Here is a 23700-nt window from a genome sequence, read left to right on the forward strand (position 1 = left end):
AGTGAACAATGGGGGGATTACATAAGGCAGAGAATAAAAAAATAAGTTCGCGGTTTTTTTTTTTTATTGCAGAGAAAAAGTCTGAGGGGAAAAAAATGTAAATGTGAACGTGGCCAAGATGAGAGCTCCGACCTGGGAGCCGCAGCCGCCACCGAGAACAAGGCCGGCCGCGCGCGCTCCCGACACCTCCCTCTGGTGCGCGCTCCCGACACCTCCCTCTGGTGCGCGCTCCCGACACCTCCCTCAGGCGCCGCGCTCCCGCCTGCTTCCTTCGCTGACGTCGTTGGAGGGAGCGCGCCTCGTGGCCGCGCACACGGGAAGAACGAAAGAGAGAAGAGTGATAGGAGGGAGGGGGACGTAGTAACTGCAAACGTGCGGCCGGGGACAAAGTGAACCGGAGCGGTACGGAACCGGGGACGGCCCGCGGGACTCAGGAGCAAGCAGTAAGCCTGTGTGGAGGGCGGATAGAGCGGCGGGGACCTGAGCCGGCGGCTCCCGGTAAGAGAAGAGGGCTCTCCGGTATAACGGTAACGCATGCGGGGTGGGCAGTGAGCACAGCTCCGCCCTCTGGCGGCCGCCCTGCGCTATGACTGGGTGGCTAGGTGCAGTCCTCTTTCTGGTCCGCTGTCTACACCACCTGACCTGGGAGAGGTGCCCACTTCCTCCTGTCACTGCCCTGACCCTGCGGTCCATGCTGGGCAGCTGCCAGTGCCTGTCTGGCACAAGTGGGCTCACCTCATTGCACAACTTTAGTATTCTCCCTATAAATGTAGTGGGTTTTTTGTTTTTTTTTCTTAATGGGGGCGTTTTCTTGACTGCTATGTGGCACCGCCATCTCATCACAGACACAGAAGTTGTCAGCAGCTTCGTCCATTACTGATATTTATTGGACCACACAGGGCAAAAGTCATTTTCCAGCCCAGGCCGCTGCCACCCTGGCATCTGAAGTGGACCGGGGTAGGGGGAGAGCGCTGCCTCTCGGGTTATTGCAGGGGGGTTATTACATGCCCGGAGCAGTGGGTACGGGCACTGCAGATGCCAGCAGCGGTGTTGTGTCTTCCCGTGTGTTTCTCCCTTTAAGGGTTACGCAGACAGGATTTATCAGCCACGATCTTTTTATTTTCTGATGTTTAGTAGGAATGTGGCCGTGATTTGCCATGTTTATTTCTATGTTTCAGCATTATATACACTTGTGCCTTCTGTTTATTAGATCTGTTCAATGTTGTTTGTTTTATGCTTTTGTTTGGTTGTTGTTATACATAAAATATATATATATATATATATATATATATATATATATATATATATATATATATACAGGTCCTTCTCAAAAAATTAGCATATAGTGTTAAATTTCATTATTTACCATAATGTATTGATTACAATTAAACTTTCATATATTATAGATTCATTATCCACCAACTGAAATTTGTCAGGTCTTTTATTGTTTTAATACTGATGATTTTGGCATACAACTCCTGATAACCCAAAAAACCTGTCTCAATAAATTAGCATATCAAGAAAAGGTTCTCTAAACGACCTATTACCCTAATCTTCTGAATCAACTAATTAACTCTAAACACATGCAAAAGATACCTGAGGCTTTTATAAACTCCCTGCCTGGTTCATTACTCAAAACCCCCATCATGGGTAAGACTAGCGACCTGACAGATGTCAAGAAGGCCATCATTGACACCCTCAAGCAAGAGGGTAAGACCCAGAAAGAAATTTCTCAACAAATAGGCTGTTCCCAGAGTGCTGTATCAAGGCACCTCAATGGTAAGTCTGTTGGAAGGAAACAATGTGGCAGAAAACGCTGTACAACGAGAAGAGGAGACCGGACCCTGAGGAGGATTGTGGAGAAGGACCGATTCCAGACCTTGGGGAACCTGAGGAAGCAGTGGACTGAGTCTGGTGTGGAAACATCCAGAGCCACCGTGCACAGGCGTGTGCAGGAAATGGGCTACAGGTGCCGCATTCCCCAGGTAAAGCCACTTTTGAACCATAAACAGCGGCAGAGGCGCCTGACCTGGGCTACAGAGAAGCAGCACTGGACTGTTGCTAAGTGGTCCCAAGTACTTTTTTCTGATGAAAGCAAATTTTGCATGTCATTCGGAAATCAAGGTGCCAGAGTCTGGAGGAAGACTGGGGAGAAGGAAATGCCAAAATGCCTGAAGTCCAGTGTCAAGTACCCACAGTCAGTGATGGTGTGGGGTGCCATGTCAGCTGCTGGTGTTGGTCCACTGTGTTTCATCAAGGGCAGGGTCAATGCAGCTAGCTATCAGGAGATTTTGGAGCACTTCATGCTTCCATCGGCTGAAATGCTTTATGGAGATGAAGATTTCATTTTTCAGCACGACCTGGCACCTGCTCACAGTGCCAAAACCACTGGTAAATGGTTTACTGACCATGGTATTACTGTGCTCAATTGGCCTGCCAACTCTCCTGACCTGAACCCCATAGAGAATCTGTGGGATATTGTGAAGAGAAAGTTGAGAGACGCAAGACCCAACACTCTGGATGAGCTTAAGGCCGCTATTGAAGCATCCTGGGCCTCCATAACATCTCAGCAGTGTCACAGGCTGATTGCCTCCATGCCACGCCGCATTGAAGCAGTCATTTCTGCCAAAGGATTCCCGACCAAGTATTGAGTGCATAACTGAACATTATTATTTGATGGTTTTTTTGTTTGTTATTAAAAAACACTTTTATTTGATTGGATGGGTGAAATATGCTAATTTATTGAGACAGGTTTTTTGGGTTATCAGGAGTTGTATGCCAAAATCATCAGTATTAAAACAATAAAAGACCTGACAAATTTCAGTTGGTGGATAATGAATCTATAATATATGAAAGTTTAATTGTAATCATTACATTATGGTAAATAATGAAATTTAACACAATATGCTAATTTTTTGAGAAGGACCTGTGTGTATATATATATGTGTATGTATGTATGTATGTGTGTGTGTATATATATATATATATATATATATATCAACAACAACCAAAAGCATAAAACAAACAACATTGAACAGATCTAATATACAGAATATATATATATATATATATATACAGTGTGTGTATATGTACTACACTGTATATAGGAATATTTTCAGTATAATATATATATATATATATATATATATATATATATATATATATATATATATATATATATTATAAAAAAAAAATATACAAAAATAAAGATATATATAAAATACTAGATGGTGGCCCGATTCTAATGCATCGGGTATTCTAGAATATGCATGTCCACATAGTATATTGCCCAGCCGCGTAGTATATTGCCCAGTCACGCAGTATATTGCACAGCCACGTAGTATATTGCCCAGCCACGTAGTATATTGCCCAGTCACGCAGTATATTGCCCAGTCACGCAGTATATTGCCCAGCCACGTAGTATATTGCCCAGCCACGTAGTATATTGCCCAGTCACGCAGTATATTGCCCAGTCACGCAGTATATTGCCCAGCCACGTAGTATATTGCCCAGCCACGTAGTATATTGCCCAGCCACGTAGTATATTTCCCAGCCACGCAGTATATTGCACAGCCACGCAGTATATTGCCCAGCCACGTAGTATATTGGCCAGTTACGTAGTATATTGCCCAGTCACGCAGTATATTGCCCAGCCACGTAGTATATTGCCCAGCCACGTAGTATATTGCCCAGCCACGTAGTATATTGCCCAGTCACGCAGTATATTGCACAGCCACGTAGTATATTGGCCAGTCACGTAGTATATTGGCCAGTTACGTAGTATATTGCCTGTCACGCAGTATATTGCACAGCCACGTAGTATATTGGCCAGTCACGTAGTATATTGGCCAGTTACGTAGTATATTGCCCAGCCAGGTTTGTCACAGGTGAAAAAATAAAAAATAAACATATACTCACCTTTCCGAAGGCCCGTTATAGTCCACGGCAGCTTGCGGTCCCAGGGTTGGTATTAGAGCGCAGGGCCTGTGATGACGTCGCGGTCACATGACCGTGACATCATGGCAGGTCCTTCTCCCATACCATCGTTGCCACCGGAAACTGCAGCGGAAGATGGCGGCCGGCGGGAGCGGCTCAGCAGACTATGGAGGGTGAGTATAGCAGGTTTATTTTTTTTTTTTAAATTATTTTTAACATGACCTATTTTTACTATTGATGCCGCATAGGCAGCGTCAATAGTAAAAAGTTGGGGACACACAGGGTTAATAGCGGCGGTAACGGAGTGCGTTACTGTAGCATAACGCGGTCCGTTACCGCCGGCATTAACCCTGTGTTAGCGGTGACCGGAGGGGAGTATGCGGGCGACAGGCACTGACTGCGGGGAGTAAGGAGCGGCCATTTTCTTCCGGACTGTGCCTGTCGCTGATTGGTCGTGGCAGCCATGACAGGCAGCTGGCGAGACCAATCAGCGAAGGAATAACCGTGACAGAAAGAAGGACAGACGGAAGTGACCCTTAGACAATTATATAGTAGATTATTTTACTGAATTTTCCTATATACATGTAGTATAATCGCTGGATGTTGTGGTGCACAGCACTGCTGAAGTGACTTGTCAGGAGGAGCTCACTGGACTTTTGACCATCTCCATGATAACTTATCACTGTGTGCCGTCATCTGGTGCACATAGTGCCGCAGTGGTTTGATGTATGGTAGACACCGGTATTGAATCAGATTTCTTGTACTGACGCGCGCTTACTGCTGTCGGTGGGATCACCTGTAGTCATAAAATTTTATCTCCGAAACAGTGTACTTCCTAAATAAAATCTACAAGGCTTTTGCGCCAGGTTTAGGCTCTGTGCGTTTCGGCATTTGTCCCAGTTCTGGACATAAATAACAATATTCTTCACTGTTTTTCTAGCATAACAACGTATTCGATTTGGTCTTTCTGCTGAGTTTTTGGAGCAGAAATTGAGAATGAGTTGTAGAATTTGTGCTCCAAAACCTCAGCAAAAAGTCTCGGGCACGATTCTTCAAGACCAGCATTGTTCACACCAGTCTTGATGTTGATGTTGTCCTACGCTCCTGGTTCATAGAGGCGTACACCTGTTCATGAATCAGGAGCGTCGTACACCTCTGTGTGCCTCCAATCCTACTCCATTACCTGCTGGAGTAACATTTGTGGCCCAGCGAACGCCGCCGCCGCTCGTCATGCCTCAGCTCCGCACGCTTTGTCAGAGCCAAGTGAAAATGGTGCGAAAATGCCAAAAGTTGCAACATTTTTGTTCAGCTTCCAGTTGCACCAAAATTAAGTGATTTTTCTTTTTAAAAGCTTTTTACGCCAGAATACCGGGGTAAAAATTCTGATGAATCAGTCCCTCAGTGTGACCATACCTTTGGGTATGCGCACACATCTTTTTTTCAGGCCGCTTCAACCTGATGAAGCACAGCGAAACTGTTGCAAAAATTAAACATTTCAGTGCAGGTGTTCCATCTTGTATCTCTTCTTTTAACCCCTTCAGGGTTCAGAATAGTTGACGTGGTTAGAGAAGTAGTATGTGCGTTCCCCTAAATGAAGCTTCCCTGTTCTATACATTTTGAACTATAGAGCAAAGATGGCCAAACCGCCGGGATAAACAACTGAAGAAACGAAGATGTGTCAGGAAAATGATACGCCTTTGAAAACTTGGAGGTTTTGATAGTATCTTTACGACGCTGTGGGAACAAACCCTTAGGGCATGGTCACAATGAGTTTCTGCAGGAATTTTTGGAACACAAACCAATCAATCAAAAGTCTGGAGTTTCTGCTCCAAAAACTCATTACGAACACACACATACGGTTGGTGGGGGTCCTATGGGCTTTGATGGTCCTTTAAAAAAAAAAAGTATTGTGATTGGGTATGAAATGCCCTTTAGATCAGCATCTTTAAGGGTCCTGAGAACCCCACCAGTCACTCAAAGCACATTTCACAAGTAGCCAGAGAGCTCTGCTCCTGCGTGACAGCGCAGAGAGTGGTGTACGGGCACAATAGACAGTCTGTGAGCCCGTACACCCCTCTGTGTGAGCGCTCATACAGGAGCCAAGTGCTCCAGCTTCCTAAGTCACCACAAGTGACCAATCGCTCAAAACACTTAGGCTACTTTCACACATCAGGTTTTTGCACAATCCGGCGAGTTTTGAAAAAAAACGGATCTTTTTTTTTCTGCCGGATCCGTTTTTTTTCTCATACAGTTGTATTAGCGCCAGGTTGCGCTTGATGGCCACACGTTTCATCCGTTTTTTGCCGGATCCTCCTAAAATTATTGTTCCGGTGGCCAGAGAAAACGTTCATAGGAACATTTTTTCTGTCCGGCGACAAAATGCCAAGGGACAGTTTCAGCGATAAATGGATGAAACTGACATGTGAAATAATGAATCCGGCCTCTGATTCTGGTTTTACATGTATTCGCCATACAATCATGCACAATTTCCGTTCTGGGGTCTCTCTCTCTCTCTCTCTCTCAAAACAAAAACCGGATCCAGCAGAAAACGGATCCGTCGCATCAGTTTTTCACTATTTGCGACGGATCCGTTTTTTCAAAAATTGGCCGGATTCTGCCTGAAACAAACAAAAAAAATGATGTGTGAAAGTAGCCTTATCACGTGTACGCTGCTAGGTGTGATAGGTGCGTGTCAGGGTCCCGAGATGCCACCGATCCGCAGGCTTGTCATATGTTAAAAACTAAACTGTAGGGACCATTTAATTTTGTCTGAGCAGAAGAGTGGAATTAAATCGCATGAATTTAACAGTCTGAACAACACCCAAAAATATAAGGCCTCAATTCAGACGTCCAATTTTCACATACGTGTTCTGTCCATGTTTTTCACAGATTGAACACATACCCATTATAGTCTATTGGGATATTCACATGTTAAAGGGGCTTTTTTTCGGACTTAATGGCCACAAACAAAAATGGGGATAAGTTAATTTTTGATCCGATTCACAGATCAAACTTACCCCTTCAAATCAATGGGTCCATGAAAAAACACACAAAACTGGACAGACTTATAAATTTCCCAGCCACATTCCAACTAGATGTGCATCACCTTGCTCTATACAAGTAAATTGAAGGAGGCTGCGCACGTCTAGTAGGAATGTGACCAACAGTATACATGTCTCATTCTGGCGGGCACATCACCAGAGAATTCTGACTGTGCACAGTGTGAGGATTCACAACTTTGCAGACACTTTCGTCCCAAAGCTGGGCAACTCCTTTGAAGGCCACAGACTGCCTAAACATTTTTTTCATAAGTTTTGCTCGCACTCACCCATCCCCAGAGGTCATGTTCTGACACTTAATCCACCCCCACTGGCCTGGGCTTTCTGGTCATGTTCTGGAAATGCGTACTCGTCCAGTCACGGACTTGGGGAGAGGAGACTGGTGGATCTCCGCCACAGGAAGTGATCGACAGGTTCCACGGTTTCCCCGGTGGACTTTGCTGAATCGATGGCACGCTGTCAATAACTGACTCTAGCGATCACGTGCCATGCATGCACATGTCACTCTTGGGGGGGCCAACGATTGTCTGCAGTGGTCGTGTGGGTATACAGCACGTCATCACTTCAGGAAAGTAAATAAAGGCCTGCAGGGATTGCCAGAGCATTGGTGCTGGGATTGCCAGAGCATTGGTGCTAGCACCGCGGGCAAATTAAAATCCGCCATACACATGAGATAGGTGTCGGTTGAACGATGCCTTGGCCAGTCATTCGTCTGGTGACCATTTTGGCCGGCAGTAGGAGCAGAGCCGAGCGCTTGTGTCCTCTATAGCGGGACACGGAAGCGGAGGGAGCCTTGTTGGAACGCCGCCTCGCTGCGGTCAGTAGTGTTTATAAATGGCTGTTGCATATATCCGGATTATGTGCATGTTATGGATGACATTGTATCCCTAATAGACAGTCTCCACGAGGGAAGCTAAAATACACGAGACGGATCCTCAGACTCCCGGATGCAATAATGATGAGATACTGATGCAATCTGGATGACATTTAATGGATACGTTCATACTTAATTTAGTTCTCGCTGTATAGGAAATCCATAAAACAACTTACACATTAATACCTTACTTACATTGCTCTTTTCAATGCCTCACCAAAACCCTTATTAAGTGGCTTTTGGTACGATGCCAGCTAGTTCCAAAACCTGAAAGCGTTATTCCCATCAGATCAGTAATTTTGCACAGTGCATGTAGAAAAAAGCAAATAAAAATAAAAAAAAAAAATGTTTTTTTTTTTAACTTATTATTAAAACTCATTTTTCCCCCAAATCTTTACTTTTTTATTTTGTTATAAAACGTTATTTGTCAAGGTAACCGAGGCCGTCTGGAAGTTCTGGGGCCCACTGTGAGCTCCTAATCACCGGTAATCTTCAGTTTGTCTGTGTTTCCGATCCTGCAGAGGAAAAGATGCGTTATATAGCGGCATCAGGAGCTCACAGTTTAGGCCAGAGGCGCGACTATGCCGCGGACCCGTGAATCAAAAAAGGAGCGCTCGAAAGCAGAATAGAAGTGTATAGAGCAAGACGATGGCAAAAAAATGGACCGTATTCTAGATTTTATATAGATCATTTTAGGCTTTAAACAATTGATTAAAACTCTTAAAAGGTACAAATAGGTACCAAAACATACAAGCATGTGACTACAATAAGCCGTCTGTCCAAACATGCAATCCCTAAGGGCACATAGTAGGGCTGTATTACGTAAGTTACGTCATACAAGCAGTGTGAATAATAATAGAATAGCAGAACATAGTGCAGATCCTACGCCAAAGGCCATGATTTTTCTGGTACACAGAAAAAAAGAAAAAAAAAAAAAGGTCACAATTTCATCGGTGTTTGGTCAGTGTTAGTTTTTCCAATCAGTGTTTTTTCACATATGAAAAAAAATAAAAACTGCAAAAAGTTTCTTCTACCCAGTGTTAATCGTAGGTGGCATATGGCTGCCATCCGTGTGTGGTCCATGATCTTCATGGACCCTCAGACTTGGAAGGGTAATTTTAATTTGTGACTTTGATAGAAAACGGACATCTCTGCATGATTTTTTTGCAGACAGACAGTCCACAAAAAACACGGACATCTGAAAAGCTCAATAGACTTTAATGGGTAGGTGTTCAATCTATCAAAATCATGTATAGAGCACAAACATCTGAATGGTCAGATGATCCGTATGAGTCAAAGAAATGCATGCCAAAGCAGTGGAACTACTGAGAAGCAATAAATGCACCAATAATATATCTAGCACCACCAGTAAAGAAATGCATGCCAAAGCAACAGAACAGCTGAGAAACAATAAATGCACCAATAATGTTACGCACCACAGTAAAGAAATGCATGCCAAAGCAGTGGAACTACTGAGAAGCACTAAATGCACCAATAATATATCTAGCACCACCAGTAAAGAAATGCATGCCAAAGCAGTGGTACTACTGAGAAGCAATAAATGCACCAATAATATATCTAGCACCACCAGTAAAGAAATACATGCCAAAGCAGCAGAACAGCTGAGAAACAATAAATGCACCAATAATATGTTACGCACCACAGTAAAGAAATGCATGCCAAAGCAGCGGAACCACTGAGAAGCAATAAATGCACCAATATATCTAGCACCACCATTAAAGAAATGCATGCCAAAGCAGCGGAACCACTGAGAAACAATAAATGCACCAATAATATATCTAGCACCACCATTAAAGAAATGCATGCCAAAGCAGCGGAACCACTGAGAAGCAATAAATGCACCAATATATCTAGCACCACCATTAAAGAAATGCATGCCAAAGCAGCGGAACCACTGAGAAACAATAAATGCACCAATAATATATCTAGCACCACCATTAACCCCTTCATGACCAGGGGATTTTTCGTTTTTCCATGTTCGTTTTTCGCTCCCCTCCTTCCCAGAGCCATAACTTTTTTATTTTTCCGTCAATTTGGCCATGTGAGGGCTTATTTTTTGCGGGACGAGTTGTACTTTTGAAAGACATCATTGGTTTTAGCATGTCGTGTACTAGAAAACGGGAAAAAAATTCCAAGTGCGGTGAAATTGCAAAAAAAAGTGCAATCCCACATTGGTTTTTTGTTTGGCTTTTTTGCTAGGTTCACTAAATTCTAAAAATGACCTGCCATTATGATTCTCCAGGTCATTACGAGTTCATAGACACCAAACATGACTAGGTTATTTTTTATCTAAGTGGTGAAAAAAAATTCCAAACTTTGCTAAAAAAAAAAAAAAAAAAAAAAAATTGCGCCATTTTCCGATACTCGTAGCGTCTCCATTTTTCGTGATCTGGGGTCGGTTGAGGGCTTATTTTTTGCGTGCCGAGATGACGTTTTTAATGATAGCATTTCGGTGCAGATACGTTCTTTTGATCGCCCGTTATTGCATTTTAATGCAATGTCGCGGCGACCAAAAAAACGTAATTCTGGCGTTTCGAGTTTTTTTCCCCGCTACGCTGTTTAGCGATCATGTTAATACTTTTTTTTATTTGATAGATCGGGCAATTCTGAGCGCGGCGATACCAAATATGCGTAGATTTGATATTTTTTTTATTGATTTATTTTGATTGGGGCGAAAGGGGGGTGATTTAAACTTTTATGTTTTTTTTATTTTTTTCACATTTTTTTAAACTTTTTTTTTAACTTTTGCCATGCTTCAATAGCCTCCATGGGAGGCTAGAAGCAGGCACAGCACGATCGGCTCTGCTACATAGCAGCGATCTGCTGATCGCTGCTATGTAGCAGAATTGCACGTGTGCTGTGAGCGCCGACCACAGGGTGGCGCTCACAGCGACGGGCAATCAGTAACCATAGAGGTCTCAAGGACCTCTATGGCTACAATGGAGACGCATCGCCGACCCCCGGACATGTGACGGGGGTCGGCGATGACGTCATTTCCGGCCGCCCGGCCGGAAGCGGTAGTTAAATGCCGCTGTCTGCGTTTGACAGCGGCATTTAACTAGTTAATAGGTGCGGGCAGATCGCGATTCTGCCCGCGCCTATTACGGGCACATGTCAGCTGTTCAAAACAGCTGACATGTCCCGGCTTTGGTGCGGGCTCACCGCGGAGCCCTGCATCAAAGCAGGGGAGCCGGCATCGGACGGTATAGTACGTCCGATGCCGGTAAGGGGTTAAAGAAATGCATGCCAAAGCTGCGGAACCACTGAGAAACAATAAATGCACCAATAATATATCTAGCACCACCATTAAAGAAATGCATGCCAATTGTTGTGAATTCTGTTGTCAAGCTACCTCCTGTGGTCATGAACGGTACTTCGGCTGGTTCTGTCCATGGGCTTCCTCTGGTGGTGGTGAGTGGGGCTGCGGCTTCTGAGGTTCCTTCCACAGGTGACGAGGTTAATAGCTGGCTGCTCTATTTAACTCCACCTAGATCATTGCTCCATGCCACCTGTCAATGTTCCAGTATTGGTCTAGTTCTCTCCTGGATCGTTCTTGTGACCTGTCTTCCCAGCAGAAGCTAAGTTCCTGCTTGTTTTTCTCTGATTTGCTATTTTTCTGTCCAGCTTGCTATTTTGATTGTTGTCTTGCTTGCTGGAAGCTCTGGGACGCAGAAGGAGCGCCTCCGCACCGTGAGTCGGTGCGGAGGGTCTTTTTGCGCCCTCTGCGTGGTCTTTTTGTAGTTTTTGTGCTGACCGCAGAGCTACCTTTCCTATCCTCTGTCTGTTCAGTAAGTCGGGCCTCACTTTGCTAAATCTATTTCATCTCTGTGTTTGTAATTTTCATCTTTACTCACAGTCATTATATGTGGGGGGCTGCCTTTTCCTTTGGGGAATTTCTCTGAGGCAAGGTACGCTTATTTTTCTATCTTTAGGGCTAGCTAGTTCCTTAGGCTGTGACGAGGCGCCTAGGGAGCGTCAGGAGCGCTCCACGGCTATTTCTAGTGTGTGTGATAGGTTTAGGGATTGCGGTCAGCAGAGTTCCCACGTCTCAGAGCTCGTCCTATATTATCAGTAACTATCAGGTCATTCCGTGTGCTCTTAACCACCAGGTCCATTATTGTCCTGACCACCAGGTCATAACAGTACAGGTGGCCCAAAGTACTAATGCATCTCAATAGAGGGATAAGAGAAGTTCTGAGACCATTTTTTTTTCTTTGCAGTGTGTTTTGTCTCTCTTTTCCCCTTTACCTCTGGGTGGTTCAGGATACAGGTGTAGATATGGACATTCAGGGTCTGTTCTCTTGTATGGATAATCTCACTGCAAGGGTACAAAACATTCAAGATTTTGTGGTTCGGAATCCAATGTTAGAGCCTAGGATTCCTATTCCTGATTTGTTTTTTGGGGATAGATCTAAGTTTCTGAATTTCAAAAATACCGTAATTGTAAATTGTTTCTTGCTTTGAAACCTCGCTCCTCAGGTGACCCTGTTCAACAAGTGAAAATCATTATTTCTTTGTTGCGTGGTGACCCTCAAGACTGGGCATTTTCCCTTGCGCCAGGAGATCCGGCATTGCGTGATGTTGATGCGTTTTTTCTGGCGCTCGGATTGCTTTATGATGAACCTAATTCAGTGGATCATGCAGAGAAAATCTTGCTGGCTCTGTGTCAGGGTCAGGATGAGGTAGAGATATATTGTCAGAAGTTTAGAAAGTGGTCTGTGCTCACTCAGTGGAATGAATGTGCCCTGGCAGCAATTTTCAGAAAGGGACTCTCTGAAGCCCTTAAGGATGTCATGGTGGGATTTCCCATGCCTGCTGGTCTGAATGAGTCTATGTCTTTGGCCATTCAGATCGATCGACGCTTACGTGAGCGTAAAGCTGTGCACTATTTGGCGGTATTATCTGAGCATAGACCAGAGCCTATGCAATGTGATAGGACTTTGACCAGAGCTGAACGGCAAGAACACAGACGTCGGAATGGGCTGTGTTTTTACTGTGGTGATTCCACTCATGCTATCTCCGATTGTCCTAAGCGTTTCGCTAGGTCTGCCACCATTGGTACGGTACAGTCTAAATTTCTATTGTCTGTTACTCTGATTTGCTCTTTGTCATCCTATTCTGTTATGGCATTTGTGGATTCAGGCGCTGCCCTGAATTTGATGGACTTGGAGTTTGCTAGGCGCTGTGGTTTTTTCTTGGAGCCCTTGCAGTATCCTATTCCATTGAGAGGAATTGATGCTACGCCTTTGGCCAAGAATAAGCCTCAGTACTGGACCCAATTGACCATGTGCATGGCTCCTGCACATCAGGAGGATATTCGCTTTTTGGTGTTGCATAATCTGCATGATGTGGTCGTTTTGGGGTTGCCATGGCTACAGGTCCATAATCCAGTATTGGATTGGAAATCTATGTCTGTGTCAGCTGGGGTTGCCAGGGGGTACATGGTGATGTTCCATTTTTGTCTATTTCGTCATCCACCCCTTCTGAAGTCCCGGAGTTTTTGTCGGATTACCGAGATGTATTTGATGAGCCCAAATCCAGTGCCCTACCTCCGCATAGGGATTGTGATTGTGCTATCGATTTGATTCCTGGTAGTAAGTTTCCTAAGGGCCGACTGTTCAATTTATCTGTGCCAGAGCACGCCGCTATGCGGAATTATGTAAAGGAATCCTTGGAGAAGGGTCATATTCGCCCGTCGTCGTCACCATTGGGAGCAGGGTTCTTTTTTGTGGCCAAGAAGGATGGTTCTTTGAGACCTTGTATTGATTACCGCCTTCTTAATAAGATCACAGTCAAATTTCAGTACCCTTTGCCGCTGCTGTCTGATTTATTTGCTCGGATTAAGGGGGCTAGTTGGTTCACCAAGATAGATCTTCGTGGTGCGTATAATCTTGTGCGTATTAAACAGGGCGATGAATGGAAAACAGCATTTAATACGCCCGAGGGCCATTTTGAGTACCTGGTTATGCCATTCGGGCTTTCCAATGCTCCATCAGTATTTCAGTCCTTTATGCATGACATCTTCCGAGAGTACCTGGATAAATTCCTGATTGTATATTTGGATGATATTTTGGTCTTCTCGGATGATTGGGAGTCTCACGTGAAGCAGGTCAGAATGGTGTTCCAGGTCCTTTGTGCGAATTCTTTGTTTGTGAAGGGGTCAAAGTGTCTCTTTGGAGTTCAGAAGGTTTCATTTTTGGGTTTCATTTTTTCCCCTTCTCCTATCGAGATGGACCCTGTTAAAGGTCCAGGCCATTTATGATTGGACTCAGCCGACATCTGTGAAGAGTCTGCAAAAGTTCCTGGGCTTTGCTAATTTTTATCGTCGCTTCATCAGAAATTTTTCTAGTGTTGCTAAACCGTTGACTGATTTGACCAAGAAGGGTGCTGATGTGGTCAATTGGTCTTCTGCGACTGTGGAAGCTTTTCAGGATTGAAGCGTCGTTTTTCTTCTGCCCCGGTGTTGTGCCAGCCAGATGTTTCGCTTCCGTTTCAGGTCGAGGTTGATGCTTCTGAGATTGGAGCAGGGGCTGTTTTGTCGCAAAGAAGTTCTGATGGCTCGGTGATGAAACCATGTGCCTTCTTTTCTAGAAAGTTTTCGCCTGCTGAGAGCAATTATGATGTTGGCAATCGAGAGTTGTTGGCCATGAAGTGGGCATTCGAGGAGTGGCGTCATTGGCTTGAAGGAGCCAAGCATCGCGTGGTGGTTTTGACGGATCACAAGAATTTGACTTATCTCGAGTCTGCCAAACGGTTGAATCCTAGACAGGCTCGTTGGTCGCTATTTTTCTCCCGTTTTGATTTTGTGGTTTCGTACCTTCCAGGCTCTAAGAATGTGAAGGCTGATGCCCTGTCAAGGAGTTTTGTGCCCGACTCTCCGGGTGTTCCTGAGCCGGCGGGTATTCTCAGAGAGGGGGTAATTTTGTCTGCCATCTCCCCTGATTTGCGGCGGGTGCTGCAAAAATTTCAGGCTGATAGACCTGACCGTTGCCCAGCAGAGAAACTGTTTGTCCCTGATAAATGGACTAGTAGAGTTATCTCTGAGGTTCATTGTTCGGTGTTGGCTGGTCATCCGGGAATCTTTGGTACCAGAGATTTGGTGGCTAGATCCTTTTGGTGGCCGTCTTTGTCGCGGGATGTGCGTTCTTTTGTGCAGTCCTGTGGGACTTGTGCTCGGGCTAAGCCCTGCTGTTCTCGTGCCAGTGGGTTGCTTTTGCCCTTGCCGGTCCCGAAGAGGCCCTGGACGCATATCTCTATGGATTTTATTTCGGATCTCCCTGTCTCTCAAAAGATGTCTGTCATTTCGGTGGTTTGTGATCGCTTCTCTAAGATGGTCCATTTGGTACCCTTGTCTAAATTGCCTTCCTCCTCTGATTTGGTGCCATTGTTTTTCCAGCATGTGGTTCGTTTACATGGCATTCCGGAGAACATCGTTTCGGACAGAGGTTCCCAGTTTGTTTCGAGGTTTTGGCAAGCCTTTTGTGCTAGGATGGGCATTGATTTGTCTTTTTCCTCGGCTTTCCATCCTCAGACACATGGCCAAACCGAACGTACTAATCAGACTTTGGAAACATATCTGAGATGCTTTGTTTCTGCTGATCAGGATGATTGGGTGTCCTTTTTGCCTTTGGCTGAGTTCGCCCTTAATAATCGGGCCAGCTCGGCTACTTTGGTTTCGCCTTTTTTCTGCAATTCTGGTTTCCATCCTCGTTTCTCTTCAGGGCAGGTTGAGTCTTCGGACTGTCCTGGTGTGGATACTGTGGTAGATAGGTTGCAGCAGATTTGGACTCATGTGGTGGACAATTTGACATTGTCCCAGGAGAAGACTCAACGTTTCGCTAACCGCCGGCGCTGTGTGGGTCCCCGACTTCGTGTTGGGGATTTGGTTTGGTTGTCGTCTCGTTATGTTCCTATGAAGGTTTCCTCTCCTAAGTTTAAGCCTCGTTTCATTGGTCCGTATAAGATTTCTGAGGTTCTCAATCCTGTGTCGTTTCGTTTGACCCTTCCAGCTTCTTTTGCCATCCATAATGTATTCCATAGGTCATTGTTGCGGAGATACGTGGCGCCTGTGGTTCCATCCGTTGATCCTCCTGCCCCGGTGTTGGTTGAGGGGGAGTTGGAGTATGTGGTGGAGAAGATTTTGGATTCTCGTATTTCGAGACGGAAACTCCAGTACCTGGTCAAATGGAAGGGTTATGGTCAGGAAGATAATTCCTGGGTCTTTGCCTCCGATGTTCATGCTGCCGATCTGGTTCGTGCCTTTCATTTGGCTCATCCTGGTCGGCCTGGGGGCTCTGGTGAGGGTTCGGTGACCCCTCTTCAAGGGGGGGTACTGTTGTGAATTCTGTTGTCAAGCTCCCTCCTGTGGTCATGAATGGTACTTCGGCTGGTTCTGTCCATGGGCTTCCTCTGGTGGTGGTGAGTGGGGCTGTCGCTTCTGAGGTTCCTTCCACAGGTGACAAGGTTAATTCGTTAGCTGGCTGCTCTATTTAACTCCACCTAGATCATTGCTCCATGCCACCTGTCAATGTTCCAGTATTGGTCTAGTTCTCTCCTGGATCGTTCTTGTGACCTGTCTTCCCAGCAGAAGCTAAGTTACTGCTTGTTTTTCTCTGGTTTGCTATTTTTCTGTCCAGCTTGCTATTTTGATTGTTGTCTTGCTTGCTGGAAGCTCTGGGACGCAGAGGGAGCGCCTCCGCACCGTGAGTCGGTGCGGAGGGTCTTTTTGCGCCCTCTGCGTGGTCTTTTTGTAGTTTTTTGTGCTGACCGCAAAGCTACCTTTCCTATCCTCTGTCTGTTCAGTAAGTCGGGCCTCACTTTGCTAAATCTATTTCATCTCTGTGTTTGTAATTTTCATCTTTACTCACAGTCATTATATATGGGGGGCTGCCTTTTCCTTTGGGGAATTTCTCTGAGGCAAGGTAGGCTTATTTTTCTATCTTTAGGGCTAGCTAGTTCCTTAGGCTGTGACGAGGCGCCTAGGGAGCGTCAGGAGCGCTCCACGGCTATTTCTAGTGTGTGTGATAGGTTTAGGGATTGCGGTCAGCAGAGTTCCCACGTCTCAGAGCTCGTCCTATATTATCAGTAACTATCAGGTCATTCCGTGTGCTCTTAACCACCAGGTCCATTATTGTCCTGACCACCAGGTCATAACAGCCAAAGCAGCGGAACCACTCAGAAACAATAAATGCACCAATAATGTTACGCACCACAGTAAAAAAATGCATGCCAAAGCAGCGGAACCACTGAGAAACAATAAATGCACCAATATCTTATGCCACCACAGTAAAAAAAATGCATGGCAAAGCAGCGGAACCACTGAGAAACAATAAATGCACAAATAATGTTACGCACCACCAGCAAAGAAATGCATGCCAAAGTAGTGGAACCACTGAGAAACAATAAATGCACCAATAATATATCTAGCACCACCATTAAAGAAATGCATGCCAAAGCAGCAGAACCACTGAGAAACAATAAATGCACCAATAATATATTATGCACCACAGTAAAGAAATGCATGCCAAAGCAGTGGAACCACTGAGAAACAATAAATGCACCAATAATATATCTAGCACCACCATTAAAGAAATGCATGCCAAAACAGCGGAACCACTGAGAAACAACAAAAGCACCAATAATATGTTACGCACCACAGTAAAGAAATGCATGCCAAAGCAGCGGAACCACAGAGAAGCAATACATGCACCAATAATGTTACTCACCACAGTAAAGAAATTCATGCCAAAGCAGCGGAACCACTGAGAAGCAATAAATCCACCAATAATATACTACGCACAACCAGTAAAGAAATGCATGCCAAAGCAGTGGAACCACTGAGAAACAATAAATGCACCAATAATATGTTGCGCACCACAGTCAAAAAATGCATGCCAAAGCAGCGGAACCCCTGAGAAACAATAAATGCACTAATAATATATCAAGTACCACCAGTACAGCTAATATTCCGACAAACAAGGGATAATAAAGGTGCCTTTGTGTAAAAAAACAACAAAAAAGCTGTAAAGGTAAAAGATCCGCTAACAAGTGGAGGATGGGAGGAGGGAGCTGTCCCACGCGTATCACCTGTGGCTTTATCAGGGTCACCATGGGCCTCCACTCCATCTTCTATCCATACAGGGATTGCCTAACAAACAGGAATCCCTGCATAAGGCTACTTTCACACTAGCGTCGTACGACGCACGTCGCAATGCGTCGTTTTGGAGAAAAAACGCATCCTGCAAAATTGCTTGCAGGATGCGTTTTTTCTCCATAGACTAACATTAGCGACGCATTGCGACGCTTTGCCACATGTCTCAACCGTCGTGCGACGGTTGCGTCGTGTTGTGGCGGACCTTCGGCACCAAAAAATGTTGCATTTAACGTTTTTTGGTGCGTTGTGTCTGCCATTTCCGACCGCGCATGCGCGGCCGGAACTCCGCCCCCTCCTCCCCGCAGCTCAGAATGGGGCAGCGGATGAGTTGGAAAAATGCATCCGCTGCCCCCGTTGTGCGGCGCTTCCACAGTATGCGACGGGCTGAGTACGACGCTAGTGTGAAAGTAGCCTAAGTTGTGCTTGTCGAAAAGCCATGAGACATGTACGTTCTCAAACAAATTTTTTGAGCATGCTGAAGACACTGGGCTAGCACAGGAGCATGCTCGGATAACAGATTATCCGAACACTAGGTGGAAGCATTTTTTGGGGGGGATCAAGAGCTTTGGAGCAATAAAGGTCCCAACATTCGGACCATCAACGTTATCGGTAAGTTACGCAGAATGGATAACTTTTAATTCTGACATCGTGGCCGATCATCCAGTGTGTATGGGGAGGGGAGGGGGAGGGGGGTTCCTATTCTTTCCCAATGCTTGATGTTGGAGGGAAGAAGGACTGGAAATGTTGGATTTAGACGAGATGTGCCGAAGCGTCTTACTACCCTCTCCCCATTGAGAACAAATGCTCAGCCAAATATGCATGTGTGGGGAGTGAGGTCGGAAAGAATGGTTGTCGGCTTAGGGAGCATTCGACCATCTGCAATATGAAGTGTGCATCCAGCTCTGCCGCTGTAGTATATCGGTATGGATGGTGATTGCAGCCTTCGCTTGTATGTATGCCCCAGCCTGGCTGATCTCATCATTACAGAAGGGCACTTTTATCTGAGCTCCAATTGCTGCCATTCTATCATCTTCTTCCTGACCGGTGGGCGATATCCTGGCTGTACAGTGATGTCCCTGCCATCTGATTCCCTCATGATTATTCTGCATTACATTTTGATTAAAGTGATGATAAAGCCTCCATTCATAATCCGTTTACAGCATTCTCTTTGCATACTGCTTGGCGCGCTTCATTGCAAACTGCTGAGCTTGCATACAGCGTACAGCCCAATTTTGTTATTGCACAGTGCTGCAGTCACCCAGCGCTGCAGTCACCCAGCGCTGCAGTCACCCAGCGCTGCAGTCACCGTCTGCAAAGTATCTCCATGGCCTCATGCACACGGCTGTTACTTTTTGCACAAACCCCTAAGCTGACACATATTAGGTGATTGTGTGCTTCCTATTGATGCCGCATATTCTTACCAAAAAGCTCTGATTTTAGGAGGTATTGCGTCAGGGATCTGAAAGGATAAGTGATACCTTTCTGATAGGCATTGCCTATGGGACTGCGGCATGCCAGACCATTATAGTGCTGCTCTTCAGAGCCCTGTTTACAGGATTTGGGCGTACCGGTGTTCAGACCCCATCCATTAGCATATGCTCACCTGGGGATTGGTAAGATGGGACTGACCCTTTAAGAAAAACAAGCTTCAACTCCAGCAATCCATGTCAGCCAGTTCAGTGCCTCGCTGGGGGAACTGGCTGCACGCATTATACTTTAGCATGCGACGTGCCATAGATTGGCTGTAGGGGCCGATACTCTTAGGGGGGTCATAGCAAAATATTTTCTTTATGATGTCTGGTTAAGTGGTTAAATTCTATAAAATTACTTTAATGTTTAAAGGGGTTGTCCAGGAATTGAAAGAAAAAGCCAACTCACCAAGGCCTCCGGAGATTGGGACAACGCCACCGCCATAGCTTGAAAAACAGATGAAAATATAGGAAATGGATCCAGCTCAGACAGAGATAAAATGTCAAACTTTTATTAGTAGATTAAAAAATCATAGTAACATCCGAAAAACGTCCATTAGAAATGACACCTACGCGTTCCTGGTGCCTAGATCACCCTTACTCATGGTGTATCACTGTCCCAGACTAATATAGTGACAACTTATTTGTAGGTGTCTGGACCATTCACTTGAATAAGAAATGAGGCGCTGTACCCGGGAGCACTGACCATATAACGCACAGCGCTGTGCGGTTTTGGATCCACAAATTGTGTACACATGGCCGCCACCAGAGTGGATAACAGCTGCTCAGTAGTGACCAGTGCTGTGGAGTCATAGTTGAGATGAATCTCTGCTGCACTTTATGCACATGCTCCGTAGTGACCAGTGCTGTGGAGTCATAGTTAAGATGAATCTGTGCTGCACTTTATGCACATGCTCCGTAGTGACCAGTGCTGTGGAGTCATAGTTGAGATGAATCTGTGCTGCACTTTATGCACATGCTCCGTAGTGACCAGTGCTGTGGAGTCATAGTTGAGATAAATCTGTGCTGCACTTTATGCACATGCTCCGTAGTGACCAGTGCTGTGGAGTCATAGTTAAGATGAATCTGTGCTGCACTTTATGCACATGCTCCGTAGTGACCTGTGCTGTGGAGTCATAGTTGAGATGAATCTGTGCTGCACTTTATGCACATGCTCCGTAGTGACCAGTGCTGTGGAGTCATAGTTGAGATAAATCTGTGCTGCACTTTATGCACATGCTCAGTAGTGACCAGTGCTGTGGAGTCGGTCAGGGCAATTGCGGAGTCCGAGGTTTGGCTTACTGACTCCACAACCCTGCCTCTATGTACAGTAGATAGCAAAGGATCCACCAATTACAATTGATGTCACAGCTCACCTGCTCCCACTCTCCTTATAATGACCTGTGCACAGATAAATCAGAGCATGAGTAGAAAAAAACTTCTAAACAAATCAGTAGGGTCAGAGCCAGTCTACTGCTGATAATGTCCATGTGGCTGCTCAAATAATCATTAAGCCTAAGAAAAAATAAAATCTTGCAATTTCACTCATGTCTCTAGGCTTAATGCTAGCCTCATACTTCCTGATTACGGTATATATAGAGTACTATTGGGGAAGAAAAATAAAAAATGTGAAAAAATAAATGTAAGATAAAACCAGTCCTTTTCTGATGACACATTCCTTGTATTCTGGCGTTGTTCCTTGAGCAGCTGAGACCCTACAGAGTGTGGTGGCACAACCATCCGCAATGTCCCCAGTCCAGTCTTCTGGCCCACATGTGAGCCCCTCGGCTCTTTCATGACATTGCAGATCAGCAAAGAAATGTAATTTTGCTAATTGCAGTTTTCTAAACATCCTCAATTTCTTTCAGTTCTTATTTTTTTTTTTTTGCATGACTTTTCTTCTTTGTGTTCTAACGCAGAATCTTCCTTACTGACTTGGCAATTAGAGAAATAAAATAATCGGCATATAGAAGTCCTGAGCCAGCTTCTCCCATCAGTATGTTAATTTCCATTTATCCTTTTCTTAAAGGAGTTTTCTATCTTTTGAAAATCCTGTATAATTTAATCATATATTTCTTCTGCATCCTTAGCTGAACGTGCGCGCTGGCGCAAGCTCCTGCAGGGCTCTGGCCATTTAACACTTGTTTTGGAAATTTAGCTTCTTTTGTAAAAGGGCTTTTATGCCCGGTTACACATTAGACTAATGTTGGCCAAACTCACCAGAATAATTCACCAAAAACAAATGCGTCAAGATCCTCAATTACCAGCAAAAACCGAACAAGAAAAAGCAAGGATCTCTTAAAACATAACTTTTAATATACAAAGTTTAAGAACGTTTATCCAAAATTGAAGACAAGTAGCAAAAATACCATGGGGAAATACAGACAATTAATGTGTCCTATTAGGCCCTACAAATCAACTATAATAGCCCCTACCTGACAGTGGAGGTTGGCACCCAAGTTTATGCTGGATAGCGAACTCCGCTCCGTATGTTCATTTAAACAGGCATTGTTTGCAATATTCTGTACAAACAGTTATTATGATAACCATTGGCAATTCAGAATGAAAAATGTGTGATACGAAATGCAGATTCATTGTTCTTGCTTCCCCCTAATAACATTACAGAACAAATCGGACAAGTTTACAATCTCACACCATATTTGCCTTTAGATTGACATTAATATTTTGTAAGGGGGGGATATTATTCCCCTTTTTTCTCCTATCATTTGGAGCTGAATAGAGCATTAATTATCTGTGGGATCTACCCGCTTTATTATTTTATTTTTTTTCATTTTTTCTTATTTTTTTGTACATTTTTTTTGTTTTTTTCACTTGAGCTATGGGTGTATTGGGACATATTTTTTTTAGCTGATCATAGGGCTTTGTAGGGACAGGAGGGCAAGCCGCCACGGAGTGGGGGCGCCTACCGCTGAAACTTAGGGTGCCAACCTCCACTGTCAGGTAGGGGCTATTCTAGTTGATTTGTAGGGCCTAATAAGACACATTAATTGTCTGTATTTCCCTATGGTATTTTTGCTACTTGTCTTCAATTTTGGATAAACGTTTTTAAACTTTGTATATCAAACTCACCAGAAGCCTAATTTCATGGTGACCCCTTACCATTGTTTGTCAGGGAAGGCTGTTGCGCTCTCCCAAGCTACAAGCAGGGGCAGTTTTGCCTCTGGAGCATTGGAGGAGCTCGGGCACTGAAGTTGGCGATATCCAGCGATCGGGCCAGCTTCAGGGAGGCGCTTACAAGCTGTATAGCCAAGAGCTTGTAAGCACTGCTTTCCTTCCATAGAAAACTGCCCACTTCTGGTAGACTGCAGTGGTGGCTGGTAACCTAGATGTCAACCAGTAAACTATAAAAGTAAAGGGATTTTCCATTTTATAGAAAATGTGTCCTGTAATGTAAGGCTATGTGCACACATTCAGGTTTTTTCCCGGTTTTTTCGCAGTAAAAACGCTATAAAAACGCATACATTATGCATCCTATCATTTAGAATGCATTCTGCATGTTTTGTGCACATGATGCGTTTTTTTCCGCGAAAAAAACGCATCGCGGTAAAAAAAAGCAGCATGATCATTAATTTTGCGGTTTTTCTGCGTTTTTCCCGCTATTCTATGTATTTGGGGAAAAAACGCATAAAAAACGCGTGAAAAACGCATGCGGATTTCTGGCAGAAATGTCCGGTTGTTGTCAGGAAAATTTCTGCAAGAAATCCTGACGTGTGCACATACCCTAAATGAACAAAATCCAGTAGTATTCACCCTCCAGGGTCCAGCGCTTGCTTCCGGCCGCTGCTTTTGTCACAGTGTTTTGACTACAGCGGTAATATCGACGTCTCACATCAGCCTCTGAGTTCTAAGAATCCCTGCGGCGCTGGACCCAGGTAAGGTGAGCACTACAAGATTTTGTTCATCTACTTTACAGGAAACGTCTGGGGTCCAATTTTCTAAAAGTGGAAAACCCATATAAAAATACCCCCTTGTTCTTGAGAACGGAGAGAAAAATGGCACCGTTCTTTGCTTTTACGAGAATTTTTCAATTTTACCCATTTAAGAAGTTAAAGAGAACCTGTTAATGGCCAATAATTATCTCCATTTCTGCACTTTCAGGCACGTACAAAGATGGATCTGCTTAGTTTTGCATTGATAGATGCAGCTTTCACTTATATTGGCAGATTC

The 23700-nt window shown here is 44.6% G+C and overlaps 1 protein-coding gene across 3 annotated transcripts in view; it reads left to right on the forward strand.

Annotated features, from left to right (window-relative positions):
• Positions 1-296: 296 nt before the first annotated feature.
• RABGAP1L (RAB GTPase activating protein 1 like) overlaps positions 297-23700 on the forward strand; it is a 304875-nt gene continuing 281471 nt past the window's right edge. Inside the window, exon 1 of one of the 3 annotated variants that reach the window (XM_069737819.1) lies at positions 297-498. The gene's annotated coding sequence lies outside the window, so the exon portion shown is untranslated. The remainder of the gene's footprint in view (positions 499-23700) is intronic. The other 2 variants (XM_069737817.1, XM_069737820.1) reach the window with 2 other exon arrangements.

Source organism: Ranitomeya imitator, chromosome 8, assembly GCF_032444005.1.
Source record: "Ranitomeya imitator isolate aRanImi1 chromosome 8, aRanImi1.pri, whole genome shotgun sequence".
In the NCBI taxonomy this organism is placed as follows: Eukaryota; Metazoa; Chordata; class Amphibia; order Anura; family Dendrobatidae; genus Ranitomeya; species Ranitomeya imitator.